The following is a 21,201-nucleotide window of genomic DNA, read 5'->3' on the forward strand; positions in this document are numbered from 1 at the left end:
TTGGGATACTTGTACTAATTGAAGGTTTAAGATGCAAACACCTTTTTGTATGCATAATAATTTTAAGAGAGACATATGCAATTAATCAATCAAAGTGGGGGATTATTGGATATAGAGATTTGATACCATACAATGCACATGCACACATGCATGTGTATGTTGCAATGAATTTTTTCAAAGACACTTTGTTTACACTTCATGCGTGATAACTCTGTTACAACCTATACTAGAAGGTACTTAACAATGAAAAAATTTAATGCATTTGACTATAGATATAAAGGTTATAATATGCAATAATTCATCATGAATAATAAACTTATCATGTGGACCCATAGCTTGCATCATTTCAGGATTCTTGAAAAAATATCAAGCATCCTATAAAACAACCAACACTTGTTAAGTTGCTTATCAATGCAGTCAGTGTTGTGGAATTAATATAGATGAAGAACCTATTTATAAACTAAGAATGCTTTCCATTTGTCAAAACGTTAGAACCATCTAATGCAGTTGAACATTTTTTTTTGATAAATAATAATGTAGGTGAGTTTTAGTAGGCCATAGAGTTGAAGAACCAAATGAAATGCATGAGTCTTCCTTATTATGCTACAATGCAACATTTAACTATCACTAGAATACCTAAAACTTTTTTATGAGAAACTAAAAGAACTAGTGGACATGGTTACCAAGTATCCATGCTGCAAATGAAGTTAGCATCTAAAAAGAAAGTTGTAAAAGTATAATCTTGGGTTTATGAATTACCTAAACTAAGTGAAGAGAAACTGCAAAACACTTTCAACTATGGACTTTGTGGAGCTGGCTTTAAATAGAACAGGTTAGAAAAACAATTTTGGTTGTTGTTGATGCATGCGAGGTGCCTCAAAAGGTATGCTTCTTTTGAGAAGTTCTTTTTAGAATTTTTATTTTTCTTTTCTAAATTGATTTTCTTTTTCTGTTTCTAGATTGATGAAGTGTTGGAAGGAGTTGCGAGTCTTAAAGATAAGTCACCTAATTTGATAAGTGAATGGCCAAATTCTTTGATAAGTGGACATGGTTACCAAGTTTCTTTGATAAGTGGATGGACAAATTCAAACCTATTAACTCTTATTAGTGGATGGCCAAAAAAACTAACATGAATCTGAACATTATGAAACCTAAAAAGTAGGAAACATAAGGTTTCACATTTACACCTAAGAGTGCTTCACATACACACATTAAATGAAAGTACACAACAAAGCTAAAACCCTAACCCTAATAAAAAAAGATCAACATCAATGAGTTGAGTTATCAACTATGACAAATGCATTTGTCATAGTTGGATTTTTTATTCATATCTCATATTACAAATAAGAAAATGACAAAAAATGGAAAATGTCATCTTCAAAGTTACCTTTCCACCTTTTTTTTCTGGTGATGGCAGCAATATCAAAAGTTGTCTCCTGTGCTAAATGGTTTGAAATGGGCTGAAAGCTCTTGTCTACAAGAGTCTTGTCCTATCTTGATCATCGACGATGACTAGAAATGCCATCTAAGTCCTTTCCGGTGGTTAATGAGAGGGGATTAAATGAGGTGGAAAGTAATAATTAAAGTTACATTTCCAACCCTTACAATTAGAGATTGACTAAATATACAAATAAGGGTATTTTATTTGCCATTAAAGCTGGCATTAAAACGATAATAAAATTACTTTAATGCCCTTTCTTAAACAAAGAAATAAAGGGTAATTTTAGTCCAAAAACTTTCACTTTTTATTTGTTATACCCTATATAACCATTTATAAAACTGAGAATTGTAAGTGGTAATCATCAAAATACCTTGATTTTTTGTTCAAATTCTACCATTTTATTTGTTATACTAATTCTACTCTATTGGAGTATATCTTTTGATACACATGCCATAAACTCGATGAAATCAGACAAGTGTTCAAGGCAACTCAAACTTTTGGTCCACATGTTGCTACTGTTAGACAATGTATGCCCTTAGTTTCAATCAGAATGATGTACATTATGACATTTAATTTAAATGAATAAAGTACATATTTGATTCATGTTATCATGGTGTGTTTCTTTGTAATATCCTTAAACTAGACATATATGAGACTCGTGTTAGTTTAGAATCTTCACAATCGTTGGATAGATATTGGGAGATTTATCCTGCCAAGGCTAACACTAATGTGCCGCCAAGTTGGTTGGGGTGGCTTGTCTTAACTACTAGGGTGAGACCTGAGGTACATGTAGTGTGGGTTTTCTTGAAACCCTAAACTGGACCAAAATTCCAGTATTACCCTGGACCTTGGAGATAGATGGGCAAAACTAGAATGTTATACCTGACCCCTAGACTTGATTATGATACTACACTAAGTGTCGGATTGGGCTGCCTTTGATATGCCAATCAGTGAGATCCTCAGAGGGGGTCAAAACCTGGGTATGTTGGGACAGTTTGAGAATTCATCTAAGTGGGTGATCATAGTGACAGGATCAACCCCTTTGTCAGACAAAGTGAATGATCGGGGGGATGCACTCTCTCTGATGGAAACCTAAACTGCCGGCAGTTGGTTTCAACCATTGAAATTTGTTTTGCAAAATATATATATATATATATATATATATATATATATATTATGGTTTCAAAATGTTTGCAAAAGGTTTTAATTCACGGGATCTGTGTGAGTAGAGAGTGCAGCACTGTACTTTGCAACCGAAGGATAGGTCCTCTCTTGTCGGGCAATGTTTGATCATTATGGGCTGAGAGGTTAAGTGTAAGACCATTAAGGGTAATACCTAATGAGCGAATCTTGCATCTGCCCACAGTCATTGGATTTTTATAAGGTGGCTTGACCCAATGACCATTTAGTGTAAGTGTTGGGCACATTAAGAGCCCATGGTGATGGACTCAAGGGTTCATTGTCTCCTACAATGAATTCGGCCAAGTCTTGTAACAAATGATAGGCTAAACCCATGTGGCTGATGTATAGATCAATGTTTGGGTCCCATGCCATATAAGGATAACCAGATGGGCAGCAGATTAAGGGGCTAGTGAGCATATTGACTTAATGGGCCTAAAGACCAATTCGAACTGACTTAATGTGATTAATTAAAGATGAACGGTTTTGGGATTTAGATCAGCAGATAGGATAAGGGATTGTACCTATCCACTCAAAGAGTCCAGATCCAAATAGAGATTTGGATCAGAAACTCCTAATTAGATTAGAATGGTTGATTTTTATCTGCAGATAAGATAAGGGATTATACTTATCTCCTAAAGAGAGTCTAGATCCAAATAAAATATTTGGATTAGGAAACTCCAATCGGATTAGGAGATCCTCTCTTTGAGGCTATAAATAGAAGAGCAGGGTGAACATCCAAATAATCTAATAGTTTGCTGAATTACAGAAGAGAGACAAAACAGTTTGACTGCACTGTCTTCTTCTCTCCTGCTCTTGCCGCCCTACCGGTTCGATCTCCACCAGTGGGAGTGATCAAGAACAGTTCTTGATATTGCCTTTTGCTAGAAGAGGCAATCTGAAGTCTAGCCCTCAATCATATTCTTGCTGAAGAATTTGGTTCTTGGTGAAGAACCGTCTTGTTGATTCTGCTTCACCTCACACTGTGTCATCTTCGGTGGAAGTAGTCTTTGGTTTTTTCCTTGGGTGTGAACACCTTCATTGGGGGTTATTGCTACTTCGTATCAGGTATAACCCTCCACTCCCTTTTTGGTTACAGATCTGGCCTGGTTTAGGTTCAAGATTGATAATTGAAATTATAGTTTTCTAAAATAGGGAATGTGATTCCCACATAGGAGAGAATAATTTTTGAAATTTCGTCCAACCTTCCTGTAGGGTTCAGCCATCCATATGATGGATCTCTCATCCCTTCAGCTACCCATTACCAGATGGGTGCCATGTTTTTTTCATCTTATAATCTTTAACTCCATCTCAATCTTTTGCTCTTCTATTAAGAAAATAACCAAGGCTTGAGTGCATGAAATTTATTAATGTCTTACATAAAACGACACAATTCCACTAAGAAGAGAGAGGGATTCTTCACTCCAGAGTTTTGCCAAATTCCCCTCCTATGAGGCCATGACCATTTTATTTCTTTGATTTTTTATCTTTTTTATATATTTCTTCTAAATTTATTCCCTTTTTAATTGTTATGATGAACCCCCATCTTGATCTATCAAAGTTGGAACCATTTGATGGAAAGAACTACCATAGGTGGTTTGAGAAAATTATGGTTTTCCTTGAGAACCATAATCTGGCTTATGTTTTATTTGAATCTGCGAAATCAATTCAAGAACATGAACCTGATAAGAGTGTTGTTTATCATATATTCAAGAATGATGAAATTTATGTTAGAGGCTAGACTTTGAATTTGTTACCTAATTTACTTTTTGACATATACTATACATATAAGAAGAAATATACCACTGAGGATGTAGGCGTAAAGAAGTATGCTATTGCAAATTTCCTTGACTTTTGGATGGTGGATAACAAATCCATGATGGATCAAGTACATGATTATCAAATAATCATGCAAAAGTTTTAACAAAAGGGATGCATATTGATGAGTCATTCCAAGCTACTGCACTGACTGAAAAATTACCACCATCATAGAAGGACAACAAGAATTAATTAAAACAAAAATAGAAGGAGCTTTCCTTGAAAGATTTAATTGTTAGAATTAGAATTGAAGAAATAAACTGACTGAAAGACAAGGTGGAAAAGATATCCAAGATGTTTTCCAAAGCAACCTTGTAGAGAATGTAAAACCCAAGGAAGTGAAAGAGAATGTTAAGAAGCCAATTAAGAAACAATACCCAAAAAATCATTTGACTAGAAACCCAAGAAGAAAGAATTTAAGAAATTTGTAGATGGTGCACGTTTTATTCGTGGTAAGACAGGACATTGTGCAGTTGAGTGTCATTTGCACAAGACAAAATTGGCAATCTAGAAATATACAAGCAAATCTAACTGGGAATTAGGTGATTGTCGTAGTGGTATTACAAGTGAATTTAGTAACAGATATACGTAATTGGGTAGTGGACACGGGGGCCACCAAGCACATATTCTGCAAAAGAAGCCTTTTCTCCTATTATGAACGTGTGAAAGAGGGAGAACACTACAAGAAATTGGGGTTTGGACAACAAAATATTCTGGTGATTTTTTAAAATTTTCATTAGATGTAGCATTCTCCCAACAATTTATACATATCTATCAGTAATGAAACTAAAGACTGAGTCAGCGGTTCATAGAACTATCATTATAAATAAATATTAGATCGGCGGTTTTTCACTTTAAGCCAGCGTTTCAATGAACCACCGATTTTAACCTATTCACATTTTCAATCAAGAATCAAAAGGGAGGGAGGGAAAAATGGTGCAACCTTGTGAGGGAGGAAATTTGAGCGGAAATCTCAGAGATGGGTTTTGAGATTTGAAGAATCCAAATGAGAGGGAAAGAAGAAAAAATGCGAGACAAACGCTACAGGATATATTCTCAAGTAGAAATCTCTGAGTTTCCCCACCTATTCGTGGTTTTTCATAAAAGGAAAGAAGGGAAATAGGAGAGGGACGCGGATGGAATCTCGAGCTGAAACCTCTGAGTTTCCACCTTCCAACAAGTTTAGTCTGTTTTGTATTTATCAACAAGAAAATGACCTTCCTTTTTCTCATTTCTCCAAAGAAGGGTTTGAAAGAAATCATCAAGAGAAAAGAACACAACTCTTTATTCTAGTCATTATTATTAATTTTTTTGATAGTAGAATAACATGAATGACAACACTTTGGCATGTTGCATCATATATGTTGTAGATTTTCAACAAGTCTAGTGTGTTCTTTGATCAATGATCAGTTATAGAGCTTCCAAATAGCATCAAGGTCTCTAAGCAGGTATTTTTTTCTGAACAAAAGACATTTTTCCACTTGAATAGTGGTGGTTAGTTCAAGTAAAGCATTTTTTGAGGTAATTCATGAGTTGTTTGTCAGTGATGATAGAGATGTGATTAGTGAAAATATAGTGATTAGGGTATTTCTTTTCTTTATTTCATGATTGAAAAATAGTCATCTCTAGCTTAAGTGGGATCCATTTAATGGTGGGTCTGGCCGCACAGTGTCTATGAGGTAGTTGGTGTTTGACCAGAAAATTGCACTTGGAACCATTTGCCATATGGTTATACCTGAAAGGCCAAAATTAACCAGAAAATTGCACTTTGAACCACTTGTTATGCCAGCAACAAAACTATTTAAGTGGTTGATCCTATTTGATAGACATTGGCTAATGATTAGGAATTAGGGCTTTCCGGTATAACCAACTCTTATTGTGTTAGACATAATAAGCCCACTAAATAATATAGTTGTCTCTAAGCATGTTACTTGTGTTTCTTCTTTTGAAGAAAACAGCTTTTTAATTACTGACCTTATAATATATGGTTGGGACAATATCTGTCTATTTCCTTACAGGTGGGGTGGGTGTACCTCATATTAGGTCAGATCCAACTAAGTGACAAGTTTAGCATTACTGCCACCCTTCCATAGTATTATGTGATTATGAGATGCTAAATCACCATTGACACTAAAGAATAAATTATGAAAAAAACATGCTTTTGAAGTAAGATAGTGAACAGTCAGGGGGACTAGATGTCCATAGAATGAGAATCCCTGAAATAAGCATATCGAGATGGATAAGTGGCAAGAGTCAAAAGGTAAGTCAATTTAAAGCAAATCATAGATTTTTTTTTATAAAGTAAGGGGATCACCAAGCTATTTGCTCATGACACCATTTAGTGATAAAGAATGTATGGCTGATTTTGGTGAAGGGGCCATTGCTTGGTGCAATTGTAAAATCTGAGGCTGACAAGTGTGTGAGGGTTCAAGTTTGAGGGCATCTACTTTGTGTAAAAATAATTAGGTCCATTTGGAGACCACCCTTCCCAATATTTTGGATATTCAGAACCACTTTGAGTAATGGCCCTTCAGTGGTAGATTTGATGGGGGACAACTTAGAAATAGCTGAACTTTTTTATAAGATCCGAAAAAGCCCAATAACATGGTTAACGTAGTGGTAAAATTTTGAAGACCTGTATTTTGAAAGAAGATATGATGCATGGAACAAAATGGAAGGAAAATATATTCTTTGCTGAGTTCAAATGATTTGGATGGACTACAATGAATATAAAATGGGATATGGTTCTAATGTTGTTACCATTGTTACTATTGTTGATGGTAATAATATGTAAATTGTATATATATATATTTTTTTTTGTGCCAGTATGAAAGAGTATAATGCTTCTTGGTTCTTGTGAAGTCTTAAGGAATCTGTGAAGATTAGCAATTGATAAAGGCGTAGTCATGTCATGAACTTTGTCACATGCAAGTTATTGGTCTATGGTCCATCTAAACTTATGCAAGTTAATTCTATTGCTTCTAGCCTGGCTAAATTGCATGTAGAAAGACCCTTTTGAACACTAAGAACTATATACCTTAATAAGGTCTTTACGGATGAGGGGTGGTTCTATATGGCTATACTTTTTTATAATTTTGATGGTGTATATCTTCTCATGTGCACTCTCTTTATAATGATATGTAGTTCTTTCTGACACGTGTCCCATAAAAATACTCTAGGGCTGAAACTTGGACTAAATACTGTAAATTGAGTAAGCGATTTAATTTCTAATAAGTAGGTGCTAAAGAATGCATACATTGAAAGACTTGTTCAATGTATTTACAAAATTGAAATTGTAAAAATAAACTTGTCAAGTGTTAACTACGTTTGAATACTCCTTGTCATAAATTATCATTTAAAACTATTAATACCAATTGTAAAATTGAACACAATTCTATGTAAATGTGAACCTAGAATACACCCTAATATAGATTCGATAAGGCAGCAAAGCCTATTTATATTTTCCCACAACCATTTCAATGCCCTTTTTTATTGGAAAGACCAAATCTAGTTATATGGAGGGAGCATTTTGACACCAATCTGTACATCATATAGGTCACTTTCTATTACTTTTATATGAAATTATTTGAACCCTAAGTGCTAACCTAACTGGAACATGTAAAACTGATTACTAGAACTCAAAATGCAAGGTCTGAACCAAAAAATTAAATGAAAGCCCAAATAAAAAATAAGAAAAGAAACTAAAAACAAGAAAAATATTATGGCTCAAGATTTGGAGATGGAACACATACCGTAAGTTCTAGCTTGACATTCAATCCCCCTTTTTCCTCTTTTCCATTAATGGGTAGCACCATGTTTGAAAATCACATATTAGAAGATCTCTTAGTAATGAATTTTTAATTGTTTGAAGTTTAACTCTTGGGTTATACTAACTTTCTTATTTTTCTAGGATTTCTTTTAATTAAACCAGTAGATATCAATGGATACCCGACAAAGTCTATGAAGATCACGTAGTGGCTAAGAATTAGGAACTTCTAATAAACCAGCACGTTCAAATGCAGAACACTTGATGCTCCAAGAAAGAGGACTCGAGTGCCCACACATTGCAATGATTTATGGGGAATGGATCCGAACAAATGAATTGAAATTCAAATCAATGATAGAGGACAAGGTTATTTTTAGGCCAACAATTACTGATTGCAAATTACAATATTTGAGAATATATTATTTTTATTAATGTTATTTTATAGGCACGTATAATGACTAATAAATCCAATCATACAAAACAAAAAATGGGTCATAGCATAGGTTCCAAGAGCATTGCGAGGATTGGGAAGAGGAGGTAATTTTATTAACTTTGTGCCTTTAATTTAGTAAAATATTTTGACCTTTATATGTAATTATTAAATGATGCCATATATGAAAGTTATTTATTATAACTCATACAAAAATGGATGGACAACTTGTAAATACAACATCAACTGAGATGATGATATGTATAACATTTATGTTTAGTCTTATATAAAGATTTTTCTTTTTAATATAGCAATTGCTTCTAAATTTTGTTTTTTTTTTTTTTTTCTATTCTTTAACTTGGTTTTTTATTATAGACACAACTCAAGAACTTGATATCTGAGCACCAAGAAGAATCATTGAACAATACTACCAGAGATGATAGAAGAAAGACATGGTTGTGGATTAGGTGTTAGTCCATCATTTCTTTGGAGTTCAACACCCAGCCATGTAAGAAAATATGGATTCGTTAATAGAAAAAACAAAGAAGAGATTGATTCATTAAAAGAGAGACAACAAAAAATGGAAGAAAATATTGAAACTATACAAACTGAGATAAGAGAGATTAGGTAAATGATGATAAACTTAAATGACAAATTGGTATTGTTCTCTTAATTGCACATATATTTTTGTTATTTGATAAACTAAAACTCCTAATGCATCATGACCGCAAATTCCATCTAATGAGGTGATAATATTTATTATATGTTTATTTATTTACTTGAATATTTTTATTACATAATTAGAAACTTATAAAACTAAAATTATTGTGCTAGGGTTTAAGGCATTGGGCATGAATATCAGCGCCTCTATTCCTAATGTGTCCCAACAATTTCATGTACTATCATAAATTAATTTGATAATGTATACATATTTCATTTATTTTTTATTAATAATTTGTAGGAAATAAATGAATATAATTTGTCGAGCTATTCTAGTGGGTCTAAAAAAGTTATAGCAAAAGGAATAATTATTAGTGAGGACCCACATAAAAAAGTTGGTGGTATATTATTGGGGCGTGGATGGAGTGAAGTATTAATTACTGTTCCAATTGCTAAAGATGAACCTTTAATGCGACCTTATGGGCCTTTCAAAGATATTGAAAGTTCAATTGGAGCACATGTTGCTTGCCTCTCCATATTTGTAAGTGTTTTAAATTATAAAAGTTTTTTATATTTAAAAATGATGCTTAATTATTGTCACTAAATCAAATTTTTATAATTTTTGTTTACAGGTTGAATGAATATTGAGTTGAGGACCAACCTTCTCAGAGGAGGATGAGGATATGTCACATTTTTAGATGTAGAAGGTTGTGTAGCTACTACTGACAAAGATGGAGTAATCACATGCTACACCTTGAAAGTCACAAAAATCGAAATCTAAGACAATGTAAACATAAACCCATTTCTCTTATACTTTCTATTGTGACAAGTAGGAATGTTTTGTTGATAAAGCAAAAAACTCATGGATGATTTACAAGGATTAATTTTTGTCTGAAAAGTGTACGCTCTAATATTATTACTATTGTCTACCAAAGGAAGTCAAAAAATAGATGGGACATTCAAGCAATATGAAGAAAGGAAATGAGAGTGTAAATTTGAACATCTACAAAAAAAAAAATATCTTAATCTTTGAGAGGTCAACTGTTAAAATAAATGGGGTGGATATCCATATAAAATGTCACCTATTTTAACTTCTACTGACAAATTTCAATAATTTTTTCAAATTTTAATCGATGTTTAATACCTTTTACCGACAGTCATGAACAAACCTGCCGCTAAAAGTATTAAAAGTGTCATTTATATCAATCTTTTTTTTGGTAAAAATTATTAATGGCGGTTTTGAGCGCTGGCCTAACTATGTTTTGGTCGGCGGTCTATACATCCGCTAGCCAAAGCTACCATGACACTGGATTATACGACGCTCACATGACCGTCATCCATCCATTGGGATATCCTTATTGCGGCGGTTTTGTTCACTTTGTCCAGTGGTTCAAACCGTTGGCTAAATGCCTATTTCTTGTAGTGAAAGCACAATTTATAGGGAACTCTAGTACTTCTCTCTTGTTGCTGGAAAGGGAAAAGTGATGCAGAAATTGTGGTATGGGAAGATGTTTCCGCTTAATAAAATTAGTGTTAAGCTTATGTTTGAGTTTGATAAATTAATTTTGTTGGGGAATTTGTTGGGAAGGACTACAATTAGGTTTAATAATACCTGAAACTCTGTATCCGATTATCTCGAAGTTGGATGAAATATATGTATCGAATCAGATTCGGATGGAATGAGCAAAATCTGATTAAAAATCAGATTGAATTCAGATGGAGATGCATTCGATCCGATAAAAATCCAACTCCGATTATCCTTTTATTAGTTTTAATATATTATAAATAGTACATATATGATATCAACTATCAACCTAATTCGATAAGACAATCTATAACTTTAATCCTATGACCTCTTCTAATTACTCATTACAAACAATAAATGACAAGACAACCAAACAGGCTAACACTAGGAACCTAGGATCTAATAAGCCATCGATTACAACTTGAAAGCCCATCTAGAGAATTCTATTTTGTCAAGTTCTCTTCTTCTTCATTTTAAAGACTATAGCTAGGATTCAATGGCCTAACATCTTTGCCATTTCAATACTCCCAACGAGCAAGAATACAAATCTCTATTAGTTATTTTTTAATTATCCTCTTGTCATTTTCCGTTGTCGCCATTGAAGAGAGCTCTGTTTTCGAGGAGAGGGAGAAAAAGGCTCTTTCCCGTTTCACTTTTAACATTTGATAAACAACAATCATCTCTTACAATCTCTCTTCTTGTTTTATCTGGATTTTGAATTTTGATTTCTATTTTGTGCTTTAGGAATACAAATCTCTACTAGTTCTTTTCCACTATAGGCATTGAAAAGAACCCCATTTTCAAGGAGAGGGAGAAAACGTTCTTTCCTAGTTCACTTTAACAATTTAGAAACGACAATCGTTTGTTACAATCTCTCTTGTTGTTTTCTCTAGATTTTGAATTTTAATTTTTTTGTGCTTCAGGTGTTTGTTCTAGTTCAGTTGTTTCTCTTCTCAATTTTTTTTTTTTGTTTAATTATGTTGAAGTCGAGTGAAATCCAAAATCTGATACATCTGATCAAACTCGAACTCAAATTTATTTCTTATGCACCCAATCGAAGTTTAGATCAAATTCGATTGGGAGGTTTTCATTATTGAATCAAACTCAAATATATGTACATAGTCTATTGAAAGAATGGAGAAACTTGGACTAATATCCAATTTGTTAAATGTTGATTTTGAAAAAAGTGAAACTTGTGTGGAAGCAAGATCAGTTAAAAGAGAATCTGAATTGTTGGAATTAATCCATATTGATTTAGGTGATTTTAGAAACACAATGAGTAGAGGATGAAAACATTATTATATCACCTTTGTAGATGACTACTCTAGGTACACTAGAGTTTATTTATTGAGAACCAAAGATGAAGTGATGAAACATTTATTAAATATAAAATAGAAGTAGAAAAATCAGTTAAACAAAAAACTAAAACGAATAAGATATGATAGAAGTAGGGAATATGAGAATACATTGTTTCTTAATTATTATGGAGAAAATGGAATAATACATAAAACAATATCCCCCTATACACCTGAACAAAATGGAATAGTTGAAAGAAAAAAAAGAACACTTAGGTTGTATTAGGCTTCCCTACCTTTCCCTTCCTTTCCCTACTTTTTCCTTCAAACCAAACATAGTCTTACAGAAATGTTAAATGCAATGCTAATAAATTCAGGACTACCTTCTAACATGTGGGGGGAAGCTATTTTGTCCACTTGTCATATATTAAATAAAATTTCCTCTAAAAAATTAGAGAAAACATCTTATGAATTATGGAAATGACATACACTTAATCTGAAATATTTGAAAATGTAGGGTGTCTAGCTAAAGTGGTATTCTTGAACCCAAAAGGGGGAAACTAGGACTGAGAACTAGTGATTGAATATTTATTGGATATGCTGAAAATAGTGCAACATATAGGTTTCTAGTTTTACAAACAGAAAATAATATATTAGAGCCAAACACTATAGTTGAATGTAGAGATGCATAATTTTTTGAAAATGTGTTTCTAATTAAACAAAGAAATATAGAAAGAATAAGAGAACTTGGCCAAATAAGTGAGAAAATTAGTAAGATAAATGAGAAAGGTAATGAACAAGAACTTAGAAAAAGTATGAGACCTATAAAAGAAACAAATTCAGGAGATGATTTCATTACTTATTTGGTGGAGGGTGATCCTAAAACATATCAAGAGGTTATAATGTCAATAGATTTATCCTTTTGGAGAGTAGCTATTGGTAGTGAGCTAAAGTCAGTTATGGCTATCTATACTTGGGAATTGGTTGACCTACTGATAGTAACTAAAACTATTGGTTGTAAGTGGATATTTAGGAAAAAAAACTAAAACCTGATAGAACCATAGACAAATTTAAGGCAAGGCTGATAGGAAAGGATACAAACAAAAAGAGAGTGTAAACTACTTTGATACCTACTCTCCGGTAACAAAAATAACAACTATTAGGATTCTAATTTCCATAGCATCTATATACAAATTAATTATACATGTCAAATGGATGTAAAAACCACCTTCCCTAATGGGAATTTACAAGAAGAAATATATATGGATCAACATGAGGGATTTAGAGCTCTGGGACATGAAAATAAAGTCTATAAACTAGTCAAGTCATTGTATGAACTTAAACAGGCCCCTAAATGGTGGAATAGGAAATTTAATAGTGTTCTAATAAATAATGGGTTTGTAGTAAATGATGTAGATAGTTGTGTATTGTAGACATGTGAATTTTTAAGCCAAATAAATGGGCTTAATTTACACGATAGCCCCTAAATAATATGGGCCTCTATGAGCCCAAGGCCCAAATCTACATAAATATGTCTTGATGGCCTAAGAATCCAAGTGTATTAAGTCCAATCTGACCCATCTCCTATTGTAATAGGGTGGTCTCATTGGCAAGACCACTAACTCCTACATAATGGTGCATGTATGGGAGTTAGCTCTAACCCATAATCCATGTCACATGGGATTGGTTAGCAAAGTGCACTGAGGTGGCAGCCCTGGTCCTTGGTTATAAATAGCATTGCCTAGGAAGAGAAAGGGCTTTTTCCTATTTTCTTTCAACAATCACATTACAAGAAACCCTCAGACACCAACACTGAATATTGCAAGCAACTAAAAGCTCCTGCAAACTCTAGCAATTGCAAGATTAAGAGAGAAGAAAGAAGGGAAAAGTTTCTTCATTCTCAACAATACACTTGGATTCAGGCTCTCCTAAGAAGATCAAACCACCACAAAATGGCCCTTCTTAGAGAAGCATCCTTTACAACCAATCAAGCATGAAGCCCAGAATGAAGAAATTTACATCAAATTTTTCAAAGCACCAAAATCAAGGAAATCTACATCAACACTTCAAGAAATACGAAAAACAGGCCAATGACCCTCGTCTTCACCGAATCCGACTGTTAATCAGAGGTTGCTCACATCATCGAGCAGAAATCAAAGAGAGTTCATTTCTTTGTTTGTTTTCTTTATTACAAATTTATTTTTATAATTTGCCTCTATACTTTGTGTTAATTGAAATACATGAAATTTGTGTCGACATGTATATAGCAATTCAACAAGAATTTAAGAGTAATAATTTGCTTTTATGTAGATGACATATTGATTTTGGGTATGACTTTATATGTTATTAAAAATACAAAGAAATTCCTCTCATCTAACGTTGATATGAAAGATATGGGAAAAGCAAATGTGATCTTAGGAATAAAAATTAATAAAACTCTTAAGGGTTTGGCATTGACACAATCTCATTATATTAAAAGAATGTTAGAGAAATTTAATCGATCTGATTGTCTGCTTGTAAGAACACCCTATGATTCTAGTATTAAATTAAAGAAAAATAATGGTGATGTTGTTTTTCAACATGAACATGCTAAAACCATAGGTTGTTAGATATTTTTAATGCACTATACATGTTTGGAAATTGCATTTTTCATTAGAAAAGTAAGTAGATATACCCATAATCCTGACATGGACATTGGAATGCCTTAATTAGAGTTTTAAGGTACCAAAAAGGTACCATTGACTTTGGATTGCATTTTAATGGGTATCCAACTATGTTAGAAGGTTATTATGATGCAAATTGAATCTCAGATTCAAATGATTCCAAATTCACTAGTGGTACGTATTTACCTCAAGTGGTGGATCCATTTGATGGAAGTCCAAATAAACCTATATTGCACGATCAGCACTGGAATGAGTTCATTACCTTAGTAGTATGGAGGCCCAATGGCTTCATAATTCATTGGTTGACTTACCTTTGTGGACAAAAATAGTATTTACAAAGTGAAGAGTTGACATATTCAGCTAAGACACGACATAGTAAAAAGATTAATAAGTGATGGTATCGTCATATTTAAATTTGTGAGGTCGGAGAAAAATTTACCATATCCTCTGACTAAAGAACTGACTAGAAAGTTACTCTTAGATACATTCAGGGGGATGGGTATAAAGCCCATAAATTAAATGAGAAGTGGCGGCACCAAACCTCTGTGATTGGAGATCCCATGAACAAAATTCATGGATAATAACAAGTCAATGGAAGTTTTCTAGAGCACTATCATAATATGTTGAGGGTGTCCATCCCTATGGTGTAGATGGGGTTAATTACAGCGTAAGGAAGTTGAGTAATTTACTCTTAATGAATTCATAGCCCTTATGGGTGGTATTGATAGTTGCAGTACACACCTGATGAATTTACTTATATGAGTGTAGAGGTGGGGCTGCCTCCTATGAAAATAAGGGTTTGTTCTTTAGAACGCTTATGAAAATCTAGGTATGGGTGCATGGCCAAAATGTACCAAACCATAAGAACTAGTTTTTATAGAGGGTAAAGTGTGTGCTATAAGTGCGTTTGGATTACACTTAAAGAATTTAGTTTAAGACTTAGTTTCACTAAATTTCAATAGCACATGCCTTATAAACACTAGGTGTCAATTCAAGTCCACAAGACATCGCCACTAATTCATTTTGCTTCTCGAAGTGTGACCAATTCATGTTGTTATAATTTGAATCGTGTAAGGGATTGTAAGTACATTTTTCTTGGATTTGTGTAATTCAAATTAAATACTATTTGCTTTTTGTCCTTTGTCTCTTTTTTGTTTTGTTTGCCAATGGAGTGGCTTGAGTCCCACATAGACCAGGAGGAGCACTCTCTTGGGTTTGTGCACTTGGACCACAACACACGCATGCACGCGTCGGTCGGGTCAGACCAAGCCAAGCTAAGCTAACACACGCACGCGCATCCACCGCACTGTGTCATGCCATGCTGTGTTGTGCTCAGCCATGCACGTAGGTCTAGGCCCTTGTCCTATCTTTATTTTTTTATTTTCTATTTTGGTATTAAGCTTACTTAATGGCCAAGATAGTTATGGTATTGGTGCACTGAATTTTAGGCATTTTCTTCTTCATGTTTTTCTCTCTTCCACACTATTTTTCCACTCTGTTAAATCGCATTAGGCATATGTAACATTCTGGTTCGATACTGTGGGATGTGAGTGCACACAACACCAATGCTGAGAGCTATTGTATTCTAGAGGATGACCGCCGAAAACCTTCTACACCAACGGGAATACTCCAAGAAGCGATGAAATCAGTTTTAAGGAGAGCAGACACTTATCGTGACTTAGCTATTATTGATAAGTTCATCACTCACTTATTATCAATTGGTACATATATTTTCATGTAGTTCAGATTTGGTTTGTTTGGAATTTGGTATTATCACTGTTACAGCCATATTACATTCTTATTTTCCAACACATATCTTATGGAATCCAGTTCCAATTTTTTTGTCTCAGGCAAACCCTAAAGGAAATAGATTATTTCAATTCCAATTCCAAGGGACTCCAATTTGAATCTGATGGTACCCTAAACCAAAATTTAGACTCAACTTATTTGTGCCTCTATAAATTTGCATAATTGAAAATGAAATTTCACTGCAAACAAATGGAACCTTTATAATAAATATATTTGTATGCATTTTTATCTTTTTTTCGGCCTATTTTATTAATTTAGCTATAATTATTACCCAAAATATGAAATAATTTGGCTGAATTTCAATATCATAACTAAATTTTTTCAGCCCAAAAATTGGTAATTTTGATCTCATAATTTTCTCAAATCCAAATGTTAATCCCTTTTTTTAGGCCAAAAGGCGTAGCCAATGAAAACAATATCCATTTATACAAATTTGAATTTGAAATCCGATTGGTGGTCTTAATTTGATTTATTTGTTTATAATCCTAACCAAATGTATTGGAATCCTCTATCATTTTCAGTTTAAGTGGTGTTCGGTAAGTGTAGTGAACCTACAAGATTGTGGGTTTCAAAACACACCACACCACTTTAATGTGTTTTTCTATGGTGTGGTATTATTTAAAATCCACTATCTTATGGTGTAGACTATACCACACCCCAAAATATCGATCACACCATTATCTCATGGCTATAACCATACCACATGCCCTTATCCCTATCTAGTACTTTGCATGTATATTAGTTCATAGGGAAAATTCCACTTTAGCATCTTGAACTTTGGGGGTTATATCAAGTTAGTACCCAAACTTTCAAACGTTTTGCTATAGTACCCAAACTTTCAAAAAGTGTCAAGTTGGTCCCGTCCGTTAATGGATGCTAATAGATAAGTGTAATGACACAAATACCCCTTCGGTGTGAAGAAGAGAGAGAGTATTTTTTAAAATGATGATAGTGTCCATTCATAAACCCTTATTCGCTCAAACAGTGAATCACTGTTCACTGAAATCGTCTGTGTACTGTTTGAAGTTGCAGCATTTGCCACCTGCGGGTTTGCTTGTCTCGGTGGAAGATGATATGCCAAGAGAGGACCTCTTGGCAGAGCGGTTGGAAGTGCTTGTGGTGGTGGGAAGGTAATTCCATGTTACTTTCTGATGGTGTGTTGCAGAAATGGACCCCATCATTACCCAGCGCGAGTAATGGACAGATGAGGAGATGGCCTCTCAGATTTATTAGCACTGGACGGTGTAGATTGAAGAGACGACAGACGAGAAATGGAGGCGGAGACGGTAGCAATCTGCTTCTTATTTTTCAAAATTTTCATGAATTGGGTTTTATTTTGAAAATTTAAGGAATAATGGAGGGAAAATTGACACTTTTGGGTTTTTTTATTAGAACTTAACAATGATGTCAATTGTTAGAAACAATAGGGGTAATCTAAGACAATATGTAAATAGTAACGGTAGAGTTAGTCAATTAACTAAACCATAAGGGTAGTTTAAGAAATTTTCCCTTTTTTAATTTGATCCCTCTCTAAATGTGAGGGAACAAAATGTAATTTGAACTACTACATTTCCCCCATTCAATGCCCTCTCATTAAGTCTTATATACAAAACTAAATAAATTTTGTAAAAAACATTTAGGCATATATCTAATATTTTATATTAATAAACCACATTAAAAAAATATGTGTGATAGAATAATTGCTTTTATTAATGAAAGAAATAAAATATAATTTTAAAACCAACCCAAAATTGGAATTGTTTTCATATTTGGTGGCAATTCAACAATTCAACCTTTTGGGTCAAATGTGTCAACCCTTGATGTCATAATTAAATAATAATAATAATTAAAAAAAAAGAAAATACATAAAAGTATAAAAAATACAAAAAAAAATGTAGAAAATATTTTAGCACATATCTAATATCATATATTCATCATATTAAACAAAAATAAGTGTAACAAGAAAGAATAATTTTTGTAGACATACAAATACAAAAAAAAATGTGCAAATATTTGAAAACATATTATATATTATCACCAACATAAAAGATTGTCATGTGCAAAGTGTGTGCACAGTTACTAGTAATGTATAAATGACACATAGTTTTTGAGTGAGGAAGGACCTATTTATTTCAAGTGGAGTCATCTAACATGGTATATTTAAATAATTTTGGAAACCACAATCTATATTTAAGTAGTTTGGTAAAATAAACTCAGTCTATTTAAGTAATTGATGAAAAAAGCAATAAATGTAAAAACGTTTACGTTTTTACATCCAATATGATAGGATGATCAGCATTGGTTCGTAGAAGATGAACTCTAAATTTGCAAAGAGCTTTGGTTGTGGATATTTTCTTATGCTTTTAGAGTTTTGTTTAAAATGTGAAAAACCACTTAACAGCTCTTTGTAGAATTGTACTTAGGGGTGAGTAAATGAGTAGGTTCTACTTGGAATCGAATGGAACCGACCTTGAATCAGCCTTGAACAGACCCTACCCAATCTATTATAGGGTAGGGTTTGGTTCTAAATTCTTGGAAACCCCACCCTAGGGCCGGTTCCAAGGTTAGGGGTTTACCCTACCCGAACCGACCTGATGAATTGGCCTTGGTGGAACCAATCTTGTTGAAACTTGCCTTGGAACCGTACTTGCCTTGAAATAAATCCCAAAATACTTTTGGGGATGTGAAGGTTTGAATCCAAGCATTCATGGTTACAAAGGCCATGGTCTCACTTGACCATTGAGTTATTTAAGTGATTTGATTATTTGTTTTCATTTTAATATTTGAATGTATACAATAAGTAGTGTAAAAAGTAATATTTACAAAATTTAAATTTAATTTAAAAGTTTTTAACCATATAATGATAATTTACATATGAAGTTATCCAATTTAATCAATAAAGATAATATAAGTTTTAACCTATATATTATATTTATTAAAAATCAAAGTTTCCAAAGAACATGTTTTCTTTTTATTTTTTTTGTAAAAGGAGAGAGTAAAGAAAGTACAAGTTTCATGGATAGACCTTGGAACTGACCTCAGAACCATCAAGACCAAAATCGACTTTGGAATCAACCTTTACAGGGTAGGTTCCAGTTCTAAAAACCTGGAACCGACCCCTACAAGGTAGGTTACAGGTAAGAAAAAGGAAAGGTAGGAAAATTATACAAACCAAACACCACCTTAAGGAAAATTTGTTATAGCAAACCAAACACCACCTTAAGGTGGAATATATATCTCAAGCTCATTTCCGCTACCCAACAAGTACAGACCCACACTATTCAAGTAAACAATCACACATTAAAATTATCTCCCATACTTTTATATTATTATTCAAAAGGGAAATGTTCCTAATGTGTGGCTGCAATGTCTTATGGATGGCGGATTTGGATTGAGATTCTATCTTAAAATAACGCTTGGAAGGTTATACTAATTGAATGCAATGATTATGTAGCAAGCTATGAAATGAATGATAATATAGACGGAATGAGCTCCCCAATATGGTGCGCCCCACAACCCAATCCTCTCCATGAATTAGGAACAGGTCCCCATGATAGGAATTGGAGATGTTCCCAATGCACCGGGGAGATGGATTGTGGGGAGCCCATCGGATCTCTCAATGATAATGCCTACCCCATGCTAATCATTAAGGTTACATTTGTTTTGAAGGAAATGGTAGGGAAAGGAAGGGAAAGTAGGGAAATCTAGACAAGGTTTGTAAAGGTTTTTTTATCTTTCCTTACTTTGTCCTTCAAATCAAACACAACACAAGGGGTGTTCAACAATATGGTTGATTTTATTTTCAAAATCTAAATGATAACCAATATTTTAAAAACTGATTTGGAGGCCAAACCGTTTTTGCCTCTAGGTTGCGGGTCACCAGTTCGACCATCCAGGTCGAATGGGCCAAGTGTGTGTATAAATATATATTTTATCAATAAATAATGTATTTATATTTTACATGTAATATATGCATTATTTTATATTTAATTTAATTTTTAATATTTATTTACAAAAATATTAAAAATTACGATTTAAGACAAAAAGGGTTTTCGTTTACACGAAACCTTGAGATGCATAGATCTTAATTCTAAAAAATCACTCCAATCAAACATCCAAATACAAAGTTATGGCCTCTAGAAATTTCTATTCATATTTAATATACTCATCAACGGACTGGTTGAACCGGACAATTTTTAATGTCACTAAAACAGAACTCAAAATCATCACCTGGTAATGGTTGGTTCAAATGGTTCAACCGTTTGCATCAATGGCAGGTTGAATGATGACAATTGGAATATATATATGCCACCGATTTTTGGGTCAATGGTTCAACCATTTGGTTTTGGCCACTGGTTTATGTGTTGATAGTTCGTTGACCAATTCAATGTTTTTTGGCCAGGGATCAGGATTGGGGTAAAACAGAACATGTTGCCTAGATGGTTAATTAAAAAAAAAATGATGGTTTGATTGTTCGATTCGAATGGATGGCCCATTCTGACAACAAAAATTATGGCAAAAATTGAGTGTCTGATGTCCATTAAGCAGTAGCATATGTGTTATGTCATTTGAGAGTGTGACTCATATGACCTGAAAATGAAACTATTTTGGCCAC

This window comes from Nelumbo lutea, chromosome 2, assembly GCF_056320005.1.
Source record: "Nelumbo lutea isolate HS-2025 chromosome 2, American lotus-T2T, whole genome shotgun sequence".
NCBI lineage: Eukaryota > Viridiplantae > Streptophyta > Magnoliopsida > Proteales > Nelumbonaceae > Nelumbo > Nelumbo lutea.